General features: G+C 52.3%; 1 protein-coding gene across 4 annotated transcripts in view; it reads right to left on the bottom strand.

Annotated features, from left to right (window-relative positions):
- The window catches only part of LOC147016396 (uncharacterized), a 37,790-nt gene extending 23,315 nt beyond the window's left edge, over positions 1-14,475 (bottom strand). For 3 of the 4 annotated variants that reach the window (XM_085844997.1, XM_085844999.1, XM_085845000.1), the window contains exon 1: positions 14,323-14,475. The gene's annotated coding sequence lies outside the window, so the exon portion shown is untranslated. The remainder of the gene's footprint in view (positions 1-14,322) is intronic. The other variant, XM_085845001.1, reaches the window with a different exon arrangement.
- Positions 14,476-16,476: the final 2,001 nt, after the last annotated feature.

Below are 16,476 nucleotides of genomic sequence, written 5' to 3'. Positions count from 1 at the left end.
ATTCGTGACTAGGTCATATCCATCCAGAGCAATTTCCGAAGACACAATTTTAGTTGATGTGTACCAAGATGGAACTTCTGTGATAAAAATGAGATCTGGGTCCATTTCTCCAATACGAACTTGAAGTTCAGGTATCTTGCTCATTAACGAGTCTGCATTGCAGTACATAACTTTCAGTTAATTTAGTCTCCTGTTCCCGTTTTCTTTTCTGACGAATTGGTGGTTATTTGGTGTGGTCGTTCCAAGTCACTTCTGCCTATACATTTGGAAACCCCCTCTGGCCCCTTCAAGCTCTATTTCTGCCATTACTGTCATCAGAGAGAGGTTGTGAAGAGTTGCTCAGTGCGATGTCATCACCATCGTCCTCATTTTGGATGTTGTGATTCATTTATGACTTGCCAAGATAGGTTGAGCATTTCTTTTCCCTGGTGGCAATTTTCCCATCTCATGATGAGGTTGCATTCACCACTTCCTTCCTTGTTCTCAGCTCGTCTTGGTTTCTATCCATCCTCTCAGTCTCATCGTGAGATCTGGTGATATGAATAAATCATTCCATTCTTTGCTCTGCCTTAAGTTCTTAGCTGATGCTAGAATATCCACCTTCTTTTTGTGACCGTCACGTTGGATGAGCAGTACCCTTGGTATTACATTCCCATTTTGATCTTTTCCTCCGAGTCCAATTACTTTCAAGATTTGTGTTCCCTGTACTCTCACTCCATTTGAGAGAACGTCTTCCACTGCCTTCTTGTCCTCTGCAACCCTATTGTGCATCTGATCCTGCTTCGACTCGGGAACATTGAACATTAGAAGGTTGTTCTTCCTCCTCTGGCGGTCTACCATTTCCTGCGTAGTGCGTAGTTACCATGCTGACCAAACTGTATATTGGTTCTGACATAACTTCACCTGTTTCCTGGCTAAAGGTAGACCTACCGGAATTTGTTTTGGGTATACAAGTAATGAGTGTCATCAAATGTATTCCTGTGAGATACCTCAGTGTTGGTCTTTCTCATCTGTTGCATTGTCTTCCACCAAACCCTTTACCGATTGCTGTACTTCTATCACAATTTTGTTCACTTGATCACTCAGCACCTTTTCAATTTTTTTCTGTCATAAGTTCTGCATATCCTTCCCCTTCATTGCAGCCTCGGCTGCTTCCAGGGCAGACTTTTTACAGGTGTTACAAAATAAGTGAGCACACTCCACTGTCATAAATGGGTCATACATCTCAGTGGTGATATTGTTGTGGGCTGGGGTTCGGCGGCGATGAACGACCACTAGGTGGAGCAGTGGAGTCGTCTCCCACCGAACACCTGGAATTTAGGTCGTGACTCTCGAATAAGTCCGAGAGTTCACGGGTCCCTTAGCGGACCGTGGTCGCCAATATTTCGACGGCGTGGGGTAGGGTTAATTGCCGAATTTCAATATACCTAAATACCCAAGTCGTCAAATTACCGGGGAAGTCACACCCTCGACGGACCTCGGGCGGAACGGACCGTTACCGAGCCCGATCTGGGTGTAAACCGAGTGGGGGTTACCAAGATCCATTAGTCCAAATGAACAATTTACCGGCCCGAACGGCCTTACTAATTCTCAATACGCACCTTGCTAGGACAATGAAGGAAAGCACAGAAAACGAGCTGGTACATTTAACAGGGGTTTATTTTACAAAGAATAATCGGGGAGGGGAAGCAGACAAAGAGCAGAGTTATCACGAATAAAATGCAATGTACAATGAAAAGAAAACACTTAAACAGCTCTACTTAACAGACTGGCCCACGGACACACAAACACACCCAAAAAGAAACTGGACCCCGTGGGTCTATTTTCGGTCGAGCCGGGTACCTCCCCGCCTCGTGCGGTTTCACCGAGTCGAACCCACGACCCGAAGTCCACGGCCCACGAACGGGACCAAGCCACACTCGCCACCAAGACCGCAGACCGCAATCGCCACGATCCTGGAGAACGCAATCGCCACGATCCTGCAGAACGCACCCTTGTCTGCCCAACACTGGTCCAGACAACCACTCGACTCTTCTTTTTGGTGGGATGGGTCTCTTCTCCTACCACTCGCCTCCTGATTGGACGAGGGGTTGTCGGATGACTCGTGGTCACCTCCCGATTGGCTGGGGCGTGCGTGTCATGCTCGCCTTTCGCTCATTGGCTGGAGGAAACGGTCCATGCCCTTCCTTGGGACGGAGCCTCGATCTGAGGCGTTGGAGGCTCCACCCACGCCTTCAGCCGAAAACACGTGGGCAATGGCGACCGGACGAGTGTGGGACGGTGGCATTGTTGTAGTGGATGTAGTCGTAGTTGTTGTTGTTGATGAGGAAAAACCGAGCTAAAAAAAAAAAAAAAAAAAAAAAAAAAAAAAAAAAAAAAAAAACTTAGCGCACACACGTAATTCCCATGAGACAGAAGGAAGGATTCTAACTGGAAGCACATACTTATCGAAATAACTAAGCTTAGGGACTCTGGCTGTTTGTGTGCACAAGGTTTCCAAATCCGTAACAATATTCTGGCAGGTTCGACAGAACCATTGTTCACAAGTCTCACATGTAATCATTAGATTTACTTCTGCTTGGCAATGGTAACACTCAAACCAACAAGCCTGGAGTTGGCTTAGTGGTTAGTGTGGCTGGCTTGGAATCTTAGGGTCCTGAGTTTGAGTCCAGTTGGCCACTGAATTATCAGGTGGGGTTGACTCAACCTGTTATCCTTCTGAGGTTGGCAAAATTTGTACCAGTGTACTGGTATAGGGATACAATGTCAGTTGCATAGCAAGTTGTGCCCCAACAAAATGATAGCTACCCGGCAGCCAAGCTACCATACAGAAGAACAGAACAGAACAGAATGTAATCTGGGTAGAGTATGGGTGGTATGACACGCTTTCCACTTCTTAATGATGGATTTCACCGTACTCAAAAGGATTAATGAATGACTGAAATCTTCTTAAAACCTTCTCCTGAACCATGCTTTTCCACCACTTTGTGTGTGACTTATTTGGAAAAAACCTTGGTCTTCATGTTTGCCTTGATGGTGAACCAAGTGAGTTGCACCGTAAAACTCCTTCGACAGTGGGGGAGCTTAATTTTTAAGTTAAACCACTGATTACACACAAGTGAAACCTATTACACTTATGCTGTAACCTTTCAAACAAATAATTTGCTCCTGAAATGATTGAGGGTTAATTAGGCAGGCAAAGGGTTTGGATGATGATGAAAATGAAAATCATCAGATTTTCTCTGTTAATATTGTTGCGATTTCGCGCCCGCCGGCGTGCTGACGGCCACGTAACTCGAATCGCGGCACGTCGCCCACCGGACGGACAATCCAGTCGTGACCCTCTCGGACTAACGCCGGGAACCAGTCACGGGTGGACCTTTCGGTCTCACCGCGATCGAGCCGATCAGCCCCCGCGTGGGATAGGGTTGCTCGCCAAATTCGACCTACCTACGTACCCACGCGGAGGGTAGACCGGGCGATCGCACCTCGCCGCAGGTCGACTTCGGACACGGGCCACTTAAGCGACCCGTTCCGTACTATCGGGATAACCGAGCGGTGTTATCGTCGACCTCGACGGTTCGATTAATTATCGGGCGTATTCAGCCCACTACCAACCCTTTACGTGAAGCAAGATGAGGATTCAATGAAGGAAATGACGAAGCGAAGCGGGAAACAGTTCGACACAAAGCACATTTATTCGCGCTGAACGGAAAGCACACATATTCAATTACACCAAAAGCACATGTAAAAGGAGAAGAAACACAATATTACACAAAAAGCAAATATAAAAGAGAAACACAATGCAGAGCTATCCGACTACCGAGCACACGGCAACACTTATACAATTCTACTTCACAGACGGCGCCGACAACACATACCCAAAACCAAGGAAAGAATACCCTCAAGGATGAGGCGGGCCTGAGGCCGAGACCGGGTCGGGCCTACCCGTCTGGTGATGAGACGCGGAGCGGCGATGGTGCCTCAACTCCGCGGGCCTCGCGGACAGTGTCTGGTAGGGGGTGGGAAAGGGGCCCCCTTGGTCGCACTATCTCAGCGCGGGGGGAAACAGGAGGGGGTTGCTGATGCTCGGGGTATAGAGGATTTTTATTGCCCCGCGACGAGCGTCTCCACCTCGGCCAGGTCGCGCTGTCGGCCTCCCTGGGGTGCAGCTCCCTGCACGACGCGAGCACCCCCTCGTCTGCCCTCGCCGCCTCTCCACAGCTCTGTCCCCTCCGCTCCGACTCCAACGCACACGACGACCAGCTCCTTCTTGCCAACTCCACCGCCCGCGAAGTCTTGACTCTCTGTTCCCTCTCGACTCTCCTACTCTCTGGACTGACGAACACGGTCGCTTTTATCAGCCCCGTAGCTTCGCCCTCTCATCTTTGACCCCCTCCCTTCGACCTTTCACCTCGCTCCCCATTGGCCCGAGAAAAAGTGGGCGTGAATGCTTTTTGATCCATAAATTTGCATATATCGATCGCCCTCCAACGCCCTGGGGGCGGGGCCACCCGCCCTCGCTCACCGATTGGACGGCAAAAAGTGGGCGTGTGTCGTTTTTGATCCGTTTTTGAAGCACAAAATCCGTGATTTTGTACACGCTGTTCGGCGCGCGCCCTGCACGAGTCCAACACCGGTACCCACAGACGGCGCAAGAACGGTGGCGATGCGACGGTTGCGAGGTGTGACGTGAAGGTCGTGGCGGTTGTGGTGAAGCGGTGGTTGGTGGTGGTAACAATGGCGGTTGGTCCAAATTAAAGATAGTAAAAGAAAAACGGCTATCCTGAAGAGTCGCAGCACGCATAAATGACATGTATTCCCACTAGACAACGGGTTTGGGCCTAACTACACATGTACTTACCGAGATACCTCACCTAAGGGACCTGAATGGTGGTTTGCGAATTTGGTAACCACAACACTACCCCCTCCCCTTTTTACAGACTCGTCCCGAGTCGTCAAATTTTCGTGTGCCATCATGTGTAGTTTTCCCCTAGTACATTTTACCTACGGATCCCTGAGTGCGACATTCATGGTATTCGTGTCCCCAAAATAAATAACCTGAGGGCTGCGTAACTATCTAAACAAACTCACTCACACGGACGACTTAAATAAAATTGCCGGCGCTAGACAGACATGCCGGGGGCGCACTCATATTTACAGTACATCTTAACCTTAACTTACAAATTTTACACTAAACCATGGCCCAGGATCATTGAACTCTGCAAAAAGAAAGCAGTTAGCAGGGAGCCAGGCTGCCCACATGCAGTCTCTGGCTCAAACAATGCAGGTGACAGGGAACGTGGCTGGCTGCTCACACGCAGTCCAAGGCCTTCCCTTTTGAACTGAACGCAGTGAACCACAACGGTGCATGGGCTGCACAACGCAGTCTCCGTGCCAGCTCAAGTGGCACACGCAATGAGCACAACGAATGGATGGATGGACACAAACACGGTGCACGGGCCGCCACTGCAGGCCCGTGTTGTAGCTGCCAACGGGGCAGTTCTCGCAGCTTGCAAACTGTTGCTTTTACGATCCTGGCGCACATTGAAAATCCTGGCGCACAAAATTGAACGGGGCTGGTGAACATGGGCAGTGGGCATGGTATGGCAAAGGTGAGCAGGCAAACACAGCCCGCAGAAGAAGGCCGCTGCGGGCAAACATAGCGGGCAGATGAACTGGCCGGCACAGGCCTTGAAGAAAAACAGCCAGCAGATGAACTGGCCGGCACAGGCCTTGAAGCAAACACGGCCAGCCGATGGCACAGGCCTTGCAGCAAAACAACAGCTGCCGATGAAGTTGGCCGGCCTCTGCCTTGAAGCAAAACACGGCCAGCCGATGAAGTTGGCAAGCCTTTGCCGTTCAGTGGAGGTTGGTGGAGGGAGTGCGGTGGTGCTGGCCACTTGGGAGGCGGGCTCGGACCTACCTACCTGTCTCCCTCCCAACCTATCGCCTTTGCCTGTCACTGTACATACCCACTCCCTTAATTTGTCAAACCCCAATTTAGCCCCCTTAATTTTTTTAATTATTATTATTATTTTTTTTTTTTTTACTTCCCCACTATAAATCGTCCCCTTACCCCCTTTATCGTCCTTGTTCGGCTAACCTATCCTGTCACCTCGCCTACTCCCAACCCCTACGTTCCCTTCCCGGAGGGGAATAAGGGAGAGCTAACGTCCTGTGTCGAGGCCCAACTCAAGCCTCAGAATGGCCTCCCCAGAGTTCGGCGATCTAACCCAAAGTGGGTCCAGCGGCCCACAACGAGAGCGAGGGGATGGATGGTGCGGAGGGGTACATCTCCTAATCTACCCTATCCATTTAACAGTTAAACTACCCCGGGGCTTTCAACAAGCGCCTCTCGCTTAAACTATTGGTTCTAACAACCCAGATTCCCGTCGCCTGTGTTGGTGTCCTTACAATTTCGGGCCTCGCCCCCCAATTTTCTCTCCGTGCCCTCACACGGTCTCATGGCTGGGACACGTGGCTCCCTTTGGCAGGCACGACCCTCTGCCGATTCTCCCGCTATGGCACCCCCGGGCACTACACTGCCTCCGAGCCTACCAGCTCCCTAACACCGGGGAGTGCCCCCCATGGCACCTCCCCTGAAACGCACACGTGGCAGGCCGGCTTCCCGGGCCCCTTTCCGAGGGTCACCCTTGCCCACAACACTGCCCACGCGGCTAATGGCGCCCCGGGCCCCCGCACCAAGCAGGCGCACCCGTGCCCACTACGCTATCCCGGCCCCCCATGGGCCCATGGCCTACCGCGGCCGACTAGCCTGGTGCCCGGGGTACCCACTCAGCGATACTCACCTTTCGCAGCCACGCTCCCAAGCCCATCAACAGGGCTCCTGCACCCCTCCAAATGGGTTTCGAGCCTACATTCCCACCAACAGCAAAACGACCTCCATTTTTCAATTTGACTAACCCAGCTAACTCACTTTACTCTGACCCCGGGGTCCCTTGGGCGGGAGTCACTCCTCCCCCCAATCACTCATCGCACCATGCATTCCCCATTCGCTCCACTCACACAGACCCGCTGGCCTCACTCACTCATCATGTACTCACACAACTCACCAACTTCAACACACTCACCGCTGAACTCTGCCATCCTCCTAACTACATCCCCTAACTAACTCGTGCTCCCACGTCGTCCCTTACACTATAGCACGTTCCTTTTAACACTACGTAGCTAAGCTACGTCCCCTCTACACATTCAAAGTCTGTCTCTGTCTCCAAAATAAATCATTTTATTTCCCAACCTAAATCTGGCTACAATCCCTCTTACTAATCCATTCCACGGACTCCATGAGGACTTACCCCTGCCCCATGAAGTCGGTCTAACTAAGCTAACCCTTCCCCCTAACTAGTTTCCATCCTGTGCCCAGGTAAGGGGGTCTTCCACCCTTTGCCCAGGAATCCTGTGCACCCGAAAGTGAGGCTTGTTTTTTTTTTTTTCATGCGCAGCACCTGCGCGGCAACTCAGAGCTCGCGCACTTTGCACCTGCCCGTGACGTCATGCAGCTGCACGTGTTCCTCGTCCCTCCTTGGACGGGACCATCCGGCAGAGATACCCCTCCTGCCGGATTCCAACCACACGTGCAGCCATGACGTCACCGTGCGCATAAAAAAACACAAGCCCCACGTCTCGAGGGGTTCCCCACGCGAACACATGTGCTTTGCCCGTTGGAGCTTAACACACACGATCGCGTGGAGAACCCGTCCGGTCCAAATCCGTTTACCTGCCTAAACTTTGTCCGTCCGCGGGATCGCCAAATCTACCGCGTGCGTTTCCGGACCGGGACTTCACTCTCGCAAGCGAGCACGTGGCGGTCTCGTGCGTTGCACAGCACGGACCGCGTGCGTTTCCGGACCGGGACTTCACTCTCGCAAGCGAGCACGTGGCGGTCTCGTGCGTTGCACAGCACGGACCGCGTGCTCACTGCTGGGTGAACCCGGCACGGTCCCCGAAACAACTACAGCCGCTACTCGGCTTTCGTTTCTCCCATGTCGCCGTCTCCGTCTCCATTCCACCCACGCACACCTGCGTGTTACGACGCACACAGTCCACTCCATCACATTCACACCGGGAGACGCGGCTGCGTGCTCCCGCATGCCAACCGACATCTCCCTCACATACCGCTCTCTCACACACACGGTCTCCCTTGCACACAGCGACCTTGCACACGGCCGTTCACTCACGCGTGCCTCACTACTCACACAAACCATACTACTCACACACGCGGGGGCACTCAACCGCTGTGCCTCATCCACACACCGTGCCTCACTCATACACGCGGGGGAACTCAACCGCGGTACCTCATCCACACACGCGGGGGCACTCAACCGCGGTGTCTCATCCATACTCCGTGCCTCACTCACACACGCGGGGGCACTCACCCGCGGTGCCTCACTCACACACGCGGGGGCACTCAACCGCGGTGCCTCATCCACACACCGTCCCTCACTCACACACGCGGGGGCACTCACCCGCGGTGCCTCATTCATACTGGCCGTTTCATCCACACACACGGCCTCACTCACACACGGTGCCTCACCCACACTCGGCGTGCTGGGAAGCACGTACTCCGGCACCATCGCCACCACACCACTCATACACGGGGTCGCTTCCACACACGGGGACGCACTCACACCTCGCACCACACACACAGGGACAACCACACTGGGGATTCGTGTCCCCACAAGGGTCTCCGGGGCCTCTATACCCCCCAAGCTTTCCGTGCACCCGTTCACAGCACCCGTCCCCTCAACCTCGCAAAGCACGACCGAACTCACCTGGTCGTGACTCGCCTCAAGGGGGCATACTCCCTCCCCTCGTTCCTGGAGGAGGCCATCCAGGTGCTCGCACTGGGTCTTTACCCAGTCCGCCAGCTCACCCCCTTTATCCTCCACTACCTCCGTGTGTGTGTGTGCGTCACTTACCCCGTCCAATTCACCCTCTATCTCCCGTGTCTCAACTATTATTATTTCCTTTGTCGTCACCTCGTGTCTCGTCTCACACGTTTTGGTCTCCCCATTTAATTTTTCCCTTTTGGTCACCGTCGATTCCTCTGTCACGACCCTCGCCGAACACGCCCCCCGAATTATTTTTTTACCCGCCTCCACCGCGGACCTGTCAGCCGTTGCACCCCCTTCCAGCTCGTTTACTCCCACACATGGAGTCGCCATTCCCAGCTCCCTGGTCACGGCCTTCATGCCCGCCTGCAGGCATCGGCCCATGTTCTGCGTCTCACCCCGTAGTTCTTTCATTTCTTTTTTCATTTGCTGTGTATTCGCATCCATCGTCGTTTTCACTTCATTTGTATTTGTATCCATCTTTTCATCCATTTTTTGTGTATTCGCATCCATCTTTTCGTTCATTCCTTTCATTTCGTTTTTCATATTCGCATCCATCTTTTCGATCATTTCCGCATTCATCTTTTCGTTCATGCCTTTCATTTCGTTTGTCATATTCGCTTCCATCTTTTCGATCATTTCCGCATTCATCTTTGCCAGCATGGTGAATAGCTGGGCCATGTCGGGTGCGCTTGGGTGAGCCGTTTCGGCAGGGATCGGGGAAGGGTTTTGGTGGAGAGGGGGGGGGGAGGTGTCATACACCGCGGCCGCTGCCGCACCCATTTCGGGCTCTGGGTTCAGTTGGGCGAGTCCGTGTTCCTGCACAATCAACATTTCCTGCTCGGGGATTCCATCCTCGACCATGGATTCTACACATTCTACATGCATTTCTAATACCCCCGGCTCCCGCTCGCCTTGAGACGCCATCTTGCTTCTCTTAAAGGGTTAATTTCGCTCGCTCGTAATTTGGAGGGAATCGGGGGTCGCTTCTCTCACCCCTGGACCGATTCCCGTGAATTTAGCCGGAGACAGGAGAGCCCGTTTTCCTGTTCTCCGATACCAGTGCCGCGAGGAGGGCGATGAATTTGTATCCCACTCCTGACACCAGTGTTGCGGATTCGCGCCCGCCGGCGTGCTGACGGCCACGTAACTCGAATCGCGGCACGTCGCCCACCGGACGGACAATCCAGTCTTGACCCTCTCGGACTAACGCCGGGAACCAGTCACGGGTGGACCTTTCGGTCTCACCGCGATCGAGCCAATCAGCCCCCGCGTGGGATAGGGTTGCTCGCCAAATTCGACCTACCTACGTACCCACGCGGAGGGTAGACCGGGCGATCGCACCTCGCCGCAGGTCGACTTCGGACACGGGCCACTTAAGCGACCCGTTCCGTACTATCGGGATAACCGAGCGGTGTTATCGTCGACCTCGACGGTTCGATTAATTATCGGGCGTATTCAGCCCACTACCAACCCTTTACGTGAAGCAAGATGAGGATTCAATGAAGGAAATGACGAAGCGAAGCGGGAAACAGTTCGACACAAAGCACATTTATTCGCGCTGAACGGAAAGCACACATATTCAATTACACCAAAAGCACATGTAAAAGGAGAAGAAACACAATATTACACAAAAAGCAAATATAAAAGAGAAACACAATGCAGAGCTATCCGACTACCGAGCACACGGCAACACTTATACAATTTTACTTCACAGACGGCGCCGACAACACATACCCAAAACCAAGGAAAGAATACCCTCAAGGATGAGGCGGGCCTGAGGCCGAGACCGGGTCGGGCCTACCCGTCTGGTGATGAGACGCGGAGCGGCGATGGTGCCTCAACTCCGCGGGCCTCGCGGACAGTGTCTGGTAGGGGGTGGGAAAGGGGCCCCCTTGGTCGCACTATCTCAGCGCGGGGGGAAACAGGAGGGGGTTGCTGATGCTCGGGGTATAGAGGATTTTTATTGCCCCGCGACGAGCGTCTCCACCTCGGCCAGGTCGCGCTGTCGGCCTCCCTGGGGTGCAGCTCCCTGCACGACGCGAGCACCCCCTCGTCTGCCCTCGCCGCCTCTCCACAGCTCTGTCCCCTCCGCTCCGACTCCAACGCACACGACGACCAGCTCCTTCTTGCCAACTCCACCGCCCGCGAAGTCTTGACTCTCTGTTCCCTCTCGACTCTCCTACTCTCTGGACTGACGAACACGGTCGCTTTTATCAGCCCCGTAGCTTCGCCCTCTCATCTTTGACCCCTCCCTTCGACCTTTCACCTCGCTCCCCATTGGCCCGAGAAAAAGTGGGCGTGAATGCTTTTTGATCCATAAATTTGCATATATCGATCGCCCTCCAACGCCCTGGGGCGGGGCCACCCGCCCTCGCTCACCGATTGGACGGCAAAAAGTGGGCGTGTGTCGTTTTTGATCCGTTTTTGAAGCACAAAATCCGTGATTTTGTACACGCTGTTCGGCGCACGCCCTGCACGAGTCCAACACCGGTACCCACAGGCGGCGCAAGAACGGTGGCGATGCGACGGTTGCGAGGTGTGACGTGAAGGTCGTGGCGGTTGTGGTGAAGCGGTGGTTGGTGGTGGTAACAATGGCGGTTGGTCCAAATTAAAGATAGTAAAAGAAAAACGGCTATCCTGAAGAGTCGCAGCACGCATAAATGACATGTATTCCCACTAGACAACGGGTTTGGGCCTAACTACACATGTACTTACCGAGATACCTCACCTAAGGGACCTGAATGGTGGTTTGCGAATTTGGTAACCACAACAATATTGTTACGTTTGAGGGGGGGGTATGCATTCAAAGGGTAATTAGGATGTTTAATTAGGTATGCCATGCTGTTCGAGTTTACCAGGATCTCGATGTAATAAGAGCAATTCAGTGGTGATAAGCTGTCTAGTAAATGTTCATTTCTTCAAGGGGGAAATGATAATTGTCACGTAATTAGATAGGGACACGGGATAGGGTAAGTGTGTCTGCGTAAACCCCTTTTGGTATTCTCTGGAGGCTGGCCGTGACGTCACAGGACAGTGCAACGGATGGCTCCGCCCCGTGATCACGATTGGCAGAAGGCGACGGCGGTGGGCCAATAAACGGCTAGATTGAATGTGACGAGGACAGGAGGATAAAAAGGTTCTGTTCGGGGTCGAAAAGGAAGAGGAAGAAGATCGGGACAAAAAGATCGTGTTTTTTTGGTGAGGAGGCTGTTGCGCGGGAAGCGTACTTGTTGTTGTGCTGATTCGATCGTGTTCTTCATCGTGTCTTGGAGCCTTGCTGAGTCTCGTTCCTCACCTTGGTTGGCTCTGGGGTTCTGCTGACTCGGAGTACGGGGTCGAACGGCGGGCGGACCTGCCTCCCTCTCCTGCTCGCAACTTGGCGCCAGAACTGGTTCCCTGGTGGCTGTGAGCGGACTTGGGCCAGGACCAGGAGGTCGACAGCACCACGGTTTCTCCTGCCCCCCTGACGAGAGCAAGGCCAGCTCGTCCGACACTGATCCAGGGACAGTTGTGTCCACACCACGGTCCAGCCTGTCCACCAGAAGTAGCTACGTTGTGTGTGTGTGTGTGTGTGTGTGTGTGTGTGTGTGTGTGTGTGTGTGTGTGTGTGTGTGTGTGTGTGTGTGTGTGTGTGTGTGTGTGTGTGTGTGTGTGTGTGTGTACTTGGCGCCTTAGAGGGTTTGAGATCTCTATGTTCATTGGAATTGTCTGTGTTTTCCCCACGCCCGATCCCACACCATCCCGTCGAATCGCCCCGGATCCCTCTTCTTGCCGAGTCTTGTTATTTGTGGTTAATAATAAAAACAAATAAACATCATCAACTCAGTGAAAAGTGACTCGTGCCACCTTCCTCATCCCGTTTGCGGTAGAGCGATTAGAACCGCCATGTTTGGGTTATAAATAAATAAACCGCCTCCATCGTTTCGGCTCATTCTACGTTGGCGGGACTGTTCAAGTCCCGTGGACGTCACAATATCCAACTTGTTCACATTTTTTTCAAATCAAAACATCATTTTTGATTTGAAAGAATCATGAAACTAGAAGGGCACTCCGTAGAGCACATACCTCTGGCACGCAATGCCTGATCCACAAGACCATAACCGGGCCAAATACTCTTTTACTTATTTTTTTGGTATCTCTTGTCGAGGCTCGTATGAGAGCGAACACACAATGCACAGCAAGGGGGCGCATGAGACAAGAGGGGCGGGAGTGGGAAGGACAAAACAGTTAGTAACAGAGACATTAGATCTGTGGAAGGGAAAGGGATGGGGCAGGGAACATGGGGTATACAAGATGGACATTACAGGGACTTTCAGGAAGGAAAGCAGGGAATTTGAAGGAGATGGGCTTGGTGGATTAACAGGGGTAGAAAAGATCGAGGATTTGGATGGGGGATGACAAGAGGTGGTGGTGAACAGCTGTTTTGAAAGCCTGGACGTTAGAATGGGATTGAATAGAGTGAGGGAGTTTATTCCAAAGGTGGGAAAAAAGAGGAATGAAAGAGTGAAGGTGAGCAGTGATTCGTGATTTTGGTCGTTTTACCAGAAGGGGGTTGTTGGCGGACCTTGAGCGCCCTGCGGAAATATGGTGGGGACAAATCGCAGACACAGCAGGAGGGGGCGAGACCAGAGAGGAGATGGTAGAAGACAGAAAGACCACCGACCTGCCTGCGGTGAGAGAGTGAGAGGCCCAAAGACTCGGCCCCATCGCGGGAGATGCCAATGATCCGAAATGCCTTGGTTTCCACAGCGTGAAGCCGAGAAAGGTGGGAGGCAGGAGCACCAGCCCAGAGGGGAGAGCAGTTCTCCATCAGGCTGTGGATGAAAGCTTTGTAAGTGGTCAGGAGCTCAGGCGGGCCGAGGAAGGACTTTGCACGACGAAGGATTCCCAGTCGGTGACTGGCTTTGGAGGCCAGGTTTGAAATGTGGCTTTCTCAGGAAAGATCATGGCAGATAGTGAGACCCAGAAGCTTGAAAGATATTTTGCTCCATATCGTTTTTGGCCCCATCTCTCAATGGTGAAGAATCACTTTTAAAATTCTAGTAGTCAGATCCAAATCCGGATTTTCACCAAAATCGAATCAGTTCATTCTTGTCACACACCAAACCTGTCCACAAAATTTCATCCTGATCCGTCCACAACTTTTTGAGATACCCTGAAGCACAAATCATCACCCATGAACTGGATAAATAATGTTCGCCTCGTGTGTGTGTGTGTGTGTGTGTGTGTACGGACGGACCGAGTCGTCCGAGTAATGGACGATTCCACCTCAGCGTGGTCGATCTGACGGATCGTCTCTCTCTCTCTCTCCGTCTGTCTGTTCCCCGCAGGTCCGTAAAAACCATGGGAATAATAATAATTATCATCACCCGGTAATCTTTCTATTATCGTCAATTATAATCGCGTTAAAAAATGATTACCTCAACGTATTACTTTTAATGGTTCACAAATGGCGCGCACTCACCTCGTCGTCCATATCAACGACGCTCCGTTACGTCAGGTTACGTAAGCGGCGAAGATCTAAAACAAGCGCGAAAGGGCTTCATAGGCCTCACTGAGGGGGGCCGCCGCGGAGCGATTCGCGCGCGACATATTTGTGTAATGCGGTCAAGGCGAAGGGGAGTGATGCGACAAATGAGTAACCGGGTATTCATGAGCGGAATGAAACAATCCCTTCGTGTTTCCCCACTTTTAATGACATTGAACGTGAATTTAATTACATTGAGTTTTACCTGTGCATGCGTAATACCTGGAGCACAGGTAACCTGCAGATTCAGCAGAACGGGATGTATTCGTACCCTACCAGGTGTTCTACCGTGAGCAGTTTCTTGTTTGGGGTTCTATTAGGCGGTTTGCCATCACTCTCTCCCAGCAGTCGTCAGTGCAGGAATTTGTAATTGGTTCAGGGTGCCGGCGATAGCTCGCCGACTCTTGGCGAAGGATACCGTGGAGTCTTTAACGTCCCCTAACGAATACCGGCAGACAGGACGTCCGGTTTAACGTCCATCCGAGGGACGGCACGCACATTGATGAATCGCCCTGCCTGTGAAACACCAGGATGGGGGTTTATAGCTGGGTCGGGATTCGAACCCAGGCTGGACCGCCTCGAGGCGAGAGTGCGTTGTCTTGGCCATTCCTGCCGGTCCAAGAGGAAACAAGCTACGTCGTTGTAATGTATGATTGAAGTGCTTGAAATTCAGAAGCAGCAGGTGGTTGTGGTTGTGGTGGTGGTGGTGGTGGTGGTGTCGTTGTCCTTAGGGACCCACACAGAAATAATAAACACACTTCTGGTGATCCGGATGGCCTAATGCGGACACCCTTTCTGGAGCCCAGCGGATACTTGTTCAGAATTGGACAACTTGGAGCACATTTCAATGTTGGACTTTCTGTCTCCATGTGACGAGGTGTTAGCTGATCTTCAAAAAGATATTCAGTCACAACTCATTCAGTTACAGTCCATGATTCTTGATGGATGGTCAGAGGCAAGGTGTACCACTCGGTGATCGACCGTTCTGGGATTCCTGGAGCCAACTTTCGGTGACTGATGGCATCCCATACAAGCAAAGGCATGCGAATCGTCGTTCCACCTCCTCTGAGACCCCGCGTGCCGAGCCTGATTCACGGGTCGCATCTCGGAATAGTCAAGTGCAAGTAACGAGCTAGGGAGGTTCTCGACTGGCCCTCCATGATTGTGGACGTAGAGCAGACTATCAAAATCTCCTGCCTGCTGAGCCCCTGGAACCGGCTCCTCCACTTGATCTACCTCGGAGTGACACTGGGACACACCTGTTCCAGTTTGACGTAAAGACGTACCTGATAACGGTTGACCATTACTCCAGGTTCATTGAGGTGGATGACGAAAGCACAGTTCAGTCAACATGGTCTACCAGAGCCCATTGATGTACAGCTCTCAACCTGTGAGAAAATTCTGCAGAGATCACGGGAATCATTGTTGAAACCATCGCCGGTTCAATTACTGATGGGAACACGTCCGAGGAATACCCTTCCTGTCGCCCGTGGTTCTTCTGGTGCCTGTGGCTTACGACCGTGATGCTGTGAAAAGACACTTCGACCTTGGAAAAAAACAAAGCAGATGTTCTACTATGATTGTCACGTGCTCAAGGATCTTCCACCGTTGCATCCGAATGATGAAGTTGGAATGGAGCCTCCGACGGGTTCCAGACGGGGGATACCGTGATGGTTCAAGCCGTTCGTCACACTGGAAGCCTCCAGCTTGTGACACTTCACACTCCTGGAGATCTGCGTGAGCCAGGCAGAGCAGTCACCCCACCAGTGTCTTCAGCTCGCTCAGTTACCCCGCGCGTAACTCGTGTCTCAAAGTGGTCGTTTCAGTCGTCGACTTGTGATGAACCATAAATGTTGCCCTTACAAAATACGGATGTTTGTTGGCACTGAGTTGGATTTGATTTGTAATGTGGATTTTAGAGTTGGATTTGATCTTGTTTTGTTACCTCTGCCACCAAAAGTGGAAGGAGGTTGTGTTGTCACCCATGTCTGTCTGCGTGCAGGGTATCTCAAAAAGTTGTGGATGGATCCGGATGAAATTTGGTGGACGGGTGGGGTGTGTGACAAGGACGAACTGATTCGATTTTGGTGA

Source organism: Eptatretus burgeri, chromosome 11 (assembly GCF_056783735.1).
Source record: "Eptatretus burgeri isolate ZD-2024b chromosome 11, Ebu_testis_v1, whole genome shotgun sequence".
NCBI classification, from domain to species: domain Eukaryota; kingdom Metazoa; phylum Chordata; class Myxini; order Myxiniformes; family Myxinidae; genus Eptatretus; species Eptatretus burgeri.
Note: the sequence above shows the minus strand (reverse complement) of the source record. Positions and strands in the feature narration are given on the sequence as shown.